This window comes from Pteropus medius, unplaced genomic scaffold (assembly GCF_902729225.1).
Source record: "Pteropus medius unplaced genomic scaffold, Ma_sr-lr_union100, whole genome shotgun sequence".
NCBI classification, from domain to species: Eukaryota; Metazoa; Chordata; class Mammalia; order Chiroptera; family Pteropodidae; genus Pteropus; species Pteropus medius.
In genome coordinates, this window is record NW_024347791.1 from 3,123,097 (window position 1) to 3,130,640 (window position 7,544).

The 7,544-nt window shown below is 40.9% G+C and overlaps 1 pseudogene; it reads left to right on the top strand.

The window, feature by feature from the left end:
• The first annotated feature begins 2,630 nt into the window (after window positions 1–2,630).
• On the top strand, window positions 2,631–7,238 carry LOC120615128 (nck-associated protein 1-like; annotated as a pseudogene).
• The last annotated feature ends 306 nt before the right edge of the window (window positions 7,239–7,544 follow it).

Sequence of the window (7,544 nt, forward strand, 5' to 3'; positions counted from 1 at the left end):
AACTACAGCTTCACTGTTCCAACATCATTTCTTAACAGCAGGATACACTATTTCCAAGCCAAGCTGTTGAAGAATCTGTACTCCTCCCGCCCGACTTGGGAATGTCTTCGCTGTCCAAGTGCTGAAGAGATGACAATCCACAACCAATCTGCTCTGTTGGGAGTTGGATGTGACATCACTGCCTGCTGAGCCTACCACAGTCAACGATTCTGATGGGCTTTGGGACCTGTTTACCGTAATGACAGAATATCTTTTTGTACAGGGAGCAAGAAGCTCTGAACTGAATGTGAGGAATCCCAAGAGGGGAGGCGACTTTGAAAGATGAGATGTTATCATCTGTGCTATGCAAATCGAGTTCGGGTTGAAATAAGGAGTTCTGTTTGCCTGACTCAAAAGCGTCCGGTGAAAACATCGGCACTACTGTAAAATATGGGACATGCTGGAGCTCACACACTGTGCCGAGCGAGAGGCCTCCAATACGGCAACGCAGCACAGTCCTTCTTTATCCTTTTATTCAGTGTTTAAAGCAGTCGCCGACCTAATAATAAATCCTTCTTCTTAGGAAAGAGGGCATCAGATAAGTACAAGATGGCATTTTTTGATTAAAAAAGAAAAAGTATGCACGCTGGGGGAGGAATCATTTTGCATTATTTTCAGCTCCTTTCATAGAAGGAAGAGGTGGTGTCGGAAAAACACACACTCATTTATTGTCGCAGTGTGGGGGCTCCACACTGTCTGTTTTTCTAAGGAAGGAAAATGGAGCCACAGGGGAGTTCCTGAGAACTAACAGCAAGACGGCACAGGGACCAGAATGTAGGAACGGGCCATCCCTCTGGGGACCAGTAAAGTTTTGGAGGATAGCACCATCTGAAAGGATAAAGAATGTCCGGTCTGACTCCAAAACACATGCTGGGCTTATATAAAATGGAATGAACTTGACTGTGATATGCAGACTAAACAAGTGATTTCTAAACTTTTAAAAATCAATTACCCCATAAATTTTAAAAAATTGCACATGCGTCATTAACATATCCATCCCTGTCTCTCCCTCATCTTCCATGAGGAAAATATAAGCTCCATGAGGACAAAGACTGCTGTATCTGAAGGGCCTCACACGGTGCCTGGGGCACGATGAGTGCTCAAGATATATTTGTTGATTGAAATAATAAACACATGAATAAATACACATATATTTGTTTATGCATTATGTTCATGTATTCAAACTAATGTATATTCATGTAATGAAATAGTATGCAAATTTTAATGCACATTGTAAAATGGAAAACTTTAAAGAGATACAAAGAAATATAGAAAGTATTTCTAGTGATTTCCACCCTCTAAAAAATATTACTATCTGTGTACTGGATATAAAATTATTTTTTAACTTCAGGGTGAATATGAATCACCAGGAAAGCTTTTTAAAAATGAATATTTTCAGCCAGCCTTCCCCCTCTTTCTTCCCTCTAATCTTCGCTTTAGATTCTGATTTAATAGGTTGGATTAGGCAAGGCTTGGAAATTGCAATTTTAATAAGCCCTGGGAAATTATGTTGTATATATAGTTGGAGCTATACTTTGTTAAACTTGTTGTAGAAGAAAGTGTTGATTTCATGGGGTGTTAAGTCACTCCAGGTCCAAATCTCTGGAGTGAGCCAGCCCTGCCTTTTACAATGATGCAGTTCTTTGGAGCCTGGCTTTTAAGCATGCGCATGCACACATACACACACACACGGTGCTTGGTACTCTAAGTGTCATATTTAATGACCGACAACACACGGCAGAGTCTAAGATCATCTACAGCAATGCCTTGGGCAGGTTGGGTACTGAAGACATCTCAGAACCACGGACAGCTCCTAGGAGCCTTCCAGCCACCCAATTAAGAGGTCTCCTATGCATCTTTCTTGGTTGCCTGCTGTCCCCTACCACTGCAGTGCAGAGAAGTACTTAACGTTTCTAAGATGCTGGGGCTGGGCCCCTGCTCCCAAGGCCCCAGCAATGTCTGTACTGTGCCTGAAGGACCTCGTCGTGTACTTCTCTGCACTCCAGTGGTAGGGGACACAGACGACCGAGAATGATGCATAGGAAACCCTTGTTTCTCCTCTAGTGCCTAGTTCTTGGGATGCTCAAAGCACTGACCGACAGTTCACCTCAACATCACATAAGTCATGGCTACACATGACGTCATAAAATGGACCAGGAAATGTGGAGATGAGAGAATAGCACCCCGAGCAGGGTGCTTGATTGAAATGATCGACTAAGGATACGGTGGCAAAACAATTCCACAGACATATGTTAGATTTCTACTGTATGCCAGGTGCTGTGAAAGAAGCAACAAGATTAAGTATCTTTTCCCACCTTTTAAAAAACTTTTTATTTTTAAAATAATTTTAGACTTACAGAAAAATGTTACAAAAATAGCACAGAATCTTTATACTTCTAATATTAACAACTTACTTAAGCACTGGGGGTGGAGAAGAAAGGGCAGCAGGCAAAGTCGGGAGGCCGTGGTGGTGGGCGGGCTGCTGCCGGGGAAGAGACCCCTACGTGCCTGCAGCTGCTCGCTCTGTCACCAGTGGAATCGGGGCACAGGGACCATGGATGTGCTCTGCTGAGGCTGAGGTCGCGAGAGGGATGACAGAAGGCCCAAGAAGGTTGGGCGGCTACTGGAGGGAGACCAGGCATGAGGAGGCCGACAGTGGCAACTGCACTGCCTCTGCCATCGTCACCATTCCGCGCTCTGTGCTTCGTCCCAGGCAGCGCAAGCTGGTGGCCTATCTCACCATTCTCAGTCATAGGGTGTTGGCTTGCTCACCCGCCTCTACAATATCCGGAAGGCATGTGGAGACCCCACGGCAAAGCCATTCTGCCTTATTGACAAAAATCTGAAATCTGCTGTGAAATTCAGTCAAGAAAATTCTGAAAAATCTGGCATCGTACGACTTCACATTTGTAGATGTTATGGAATTTAAGGACTGCCGCGTCCTCTTTCTACCCTACTGCGTGACAAGGTCCGGAGATGGGGACAGAGGCTTCAAGGAATGCATCGTCAAGAACAAGGACGTGGCATGTGTTTAGGGATAATTGGTTTCTTAGAAATGATCCTATTAATAGGGGGAATTTGGGTAGCATGAATTCTAGTAAGTGTAAACGCTATACAAATGGATTTCCTCAAAATTGGCTCTGAGGAAAACATAGTAAATTCCCTGCGTATGGAATCAGCTCTAGTCACCCTGATGTGTCCAGAATGCGTAAACCCTTTATTTGAACAATTATTAAGGGAAATTCCTTTTGATGCGCCTCTTAAAGATATTATGAATAAATTATAACAAGCTGAATTACTGGAACCAGTTTATACTCCTGTTCCCATGCAGTTAGTAGAAAAATTAGTAAAGGATAAGAAATTTACTCATAAGCCTGTGCCTACTATGGAAGGGCCTCCTTTTGTGGCCTAGTGGATAAATAGAAAACTCTGGTATCCACCTAGGGGGGCTGATAGTATGAAAAGATTACCTGATCTTCCTTTGCCTTATACAGGAGCTTATAATAAAGATAGTATACGTATAGTGAATAAAGATAGAATTCATGTGCCTTATAGTAGTTTAAGTTTCATAGAAAGGTTGGCTAGGTCAGGATCTCTTGGTGCTTAAAAAACAAAGGAACAGAAACTTAGCTTATGAAAGCAGCTTTGTAAAACTGATTTTTATAAATATTTTCCTCATTACTGCACCAAGGAAACTTTTGAACAGCTATGAGAAAGGTTCAGCTTGAACTTTAGATATAGCATAAATCAAATAGCATTTAAAAGATTTCTTCAGGCAGAAAGAAGAACAATGTCTGCCCACAAGCCAATGCTTGCTGTTATGAATACATCTATCTATCACCTTTACTTAAATCAAACTGTATCTTACGTAATAGATATAAGAATTAAAGTTTAGATTGTTCCATCAGGTAGTTCTGTTCTAATGATTGAGAGAAAAATGTACTAGTTAATCATGAACATTAATAATAATATACTCTATAAGATTTTCTGCTTCGCCTAACCACAGAAATTTAACTCCCTGCTACCTTAACTACAAAGTATAATCAAATGCCAAAATAAAAAGTATAAAAGTTGTGCTCAAATCACAATAAAACGGAACAGTGTCACACCGCCTCTGAGTTGTGTAGTCGACTGTCTCCCGTGCCGACACCTTGCCCACCTTCGGGGCCCCCTGGATCCTGTCTTGGCTGGACCGCGGCAAAGGACCATGTTTGTGAATTGCTGAACACTACTGATGTTTGCCAAGTCTTCTTTGAAACTACTGTAAACTTTGATTTAACAAAGAACTACTAAGATTTGATCTTAACGACAGGAATGATACTGTTGTCTTGAATTGAAGAAAGGAAGGCAATCATTGAATTTTACAACTACACTCAGGAAATGATGCCTACAGCAAGTGACCGAGAATACACACAGCTCGGTCAGATAATTGTGGATTATAAAACCCCTTTAAAGAAGATGAAGGAAGAATTTATACCCCCATAGCAAGTCTTTCAGATGCACTAATTTCTCTTCATATGGTGTATCCTTGAAAGAATCTTCCACCTGACCGGTGGAGAAACACCGATTATTGAGTCTCGTCAGTGCACACAGCATAATGCTCACTCCTGCACAGTCTGACACCATGGCTTGTGAATATCTCTTTTTGGATGCAGTGAGCAATGGGTTATCTTTGGCTTTATTTTGGGCTGTGGGATCCTAAATACTGATGCAACAGCACTGAACCTTTGGGAGCTAGCTCTCTGAAGCAGCTCTTGCCTTTCTCTCTCTTTCAGGATGAAGTTTTCTGCATTCACAAAGCTTGCAGTAAACATACAAGGCTATAATAAGCATAAGCATATTAAGGACATAAGAGAATGCAAAAAGACAGCTGTGTCACATGCTGGTTCAACGCACAGAGAAAGACAAGTTTTTAAGGTCCTTACTGAAAGAACTGGCTGTGATCCTATCTGATTAACCTGGCTTACTAGGTCTCAAGGCACTTTCTGATTTTATAGTGTTATCCTTTGCATGTGATGAAGTTATCTGGCTACTTCATCATGCAGATAACATGCCAAAGAAGAGGACAGATGACTTTATAGATAAGCACACTGATGAATTAATGTTTTACATGAAAGAGCTTAGAGCACATGAAGGAAATATGGACCTGTAACGCAGAGGTACTGTGTGTGGTACCTTCCTGGCTTTGATGCTCTTGTCCTCGACGAACTCGTGTGTAATCTTTCTATTTGCCCTGAAGATGAGTCCATCATCATGTCCTCTTCTGTTAACACTGTGACCCCCTCCCCAAGTGTACAGCAAGTTAATTTCAGAGGAATGTGATTAGATAGGTTCAGGTTACAGCATATCTTAGTGTCACTTAGTCTTGCAGATCACAGCTACTTTGGAGAGATGATGAATATGAAAATTTTTCATACAAAAATGATGGATTCCTCAGTGGAAACGTGAGTGGAAATATCAGATCTCTTCATATTTTGTTTCTGTAGTCATGCTTTTGAGATGTTTCAACAGTGTTTGGAGTTTTCCTCTCAGTCGAGAGACTCAATTGCCATTTCCACTGCTTTTCACTCATTTTATGAGTTGCACACAAGAACTGTGTCCAGGAGAGTCACATCATATTAGAGATCACAGTCTTTTCTTATGTAATATGCTCCTGGATGACATGGCCAAACAAGCTTGAAATCTTATCAATGATTATTGCACAGAACAGTGCACTCAGAGTGACCAGTTGTTGCCCAAGCATTGTGCCCAAACCATTAGTCAAGCAGTGAATAAGAAGTTAAAAAAAAAAAACTGTTAAGAAAGGAAAACCTGAAAAGGGAAAACCAGACTGGTAGTGACCGACCTTGATAAACTGCACACAGCACTTTCTGAATTGTTCCTCTATAAATTAAATACCAAGCATGGTGACTTGGGAACGTGCCTTTACTCTATGAGAATATTAGACTTCTCATCCAGAAATCCACTTCACTAAGTCAATTGTTGTAAGGACTATGTATAATCAAGCCACACAGGAAACTGCAAGACTCTCAAGAGCTTCTAACGAGTGCAAGAACATATATGACTATACTCCAGTAGATAGAAAACTATGTGCAAATTGGTATCATGAGAGCGTTCAATAATGTTCTTCTTCAAAAAAACACAACATTTTGACAGTCACGGAGAGTCTATACACACATTGGTATTTGGAAACTTTGTTAAGACAAGTCAGTGATGGGCGTACAGCTCATTTACCTGTAATGAACGCGTTTGTGAACTTACCTACAGAAAATGAATTCACACCCAATGCAGAGGACTATTCTGACACATCAGAAATGAGGTCATTATCAGAACTGCTAGGCCCATATGGTAGGATGTTGCTAAGTGGAAGCCTTATGTGGCATATTTCTTTGCCAGTTGCTGAACTTAAGAAACTTGTGGCGGAGAATGTTGATGTGCTAACACAAATGAGGACCGGCTTTGACAAACCAGACCAGATGGCTGCACTCTTTAAAAGATTATCATCTGTTGACAGTGTCTTGAAGAAGATGAGAATAATTGGTGTAATTTTATCCTTCCGCTCATTGGTATAAGAAGCACTTAGAGATGTCTTGTCCTGCCACGTTCCTCTTCCTATAAGTTCAGTTGAAGATTTTAAGGATCACGTTGCAAGGGAAACTAATGTTAAGGCTGCCATGAATGTGTATGAGTTCTCATCAGCTGCTGGGTTACCCTGCAAGATTGATCCTGCCTTAGTCATAGCTCTCTCCTCACAAAATTCAGAAAACGTTAAGTCTAGAAGAGGAATATAAAATTGCCTGCCTCCTCACGGTCTTTGTGGCTGATTCTTTGCCAGCGCTGGCCAGTAATGCGATGTCTCAGCATAGCCTTGCCACAGAAGGGCAGTGCAGCGACATACATTGCCTTGCCGAAGCCATCAACCAGATCGCTGCAGCTTTGTTTATAATTCACAAAGGAAGCACTGAGGACCGTCTTAAAGAATTTTTGGTGCCTGCACATCCTGCAGTCTACTGCAAATTGGCCAGGCGACGGGTAAAACAACAACAAGAAATAGAAAATCTGTTTATTTACTGATAGATGTGATTGTGTAGGAATCCCTATTCCTGACAATGGATCTTTAGAAATCATGTTTTCCTTATGTCTTGCTGAGAAATGCATACCACGCTGTCTACACGCCAAGTGTTACGCTTTCCATATAAAATATCTACTTATTGAAGATAAGCATGCATTTCTGTTGCCTCGGTTTTACCTATGAACTGGAGCTATTTTTACCTCCAGTTTTGTGGGAGTTATAAATTTCTTTCATATGGTTGTATTTTCTGGTCATTGGTTTCTTAATATGGTTGCACTATAATATACCTGGTTTATTTAGATTCACTAAATTCGCAGAAATTATTCCTAGAATATTAGACTATCATTTGTTTTAAAAAACACATTATCTCTATGTTTTTGATATTTGATAACGAAAAAACCCTTTGCTTATTTATCTCTGAAAAGGAACTATA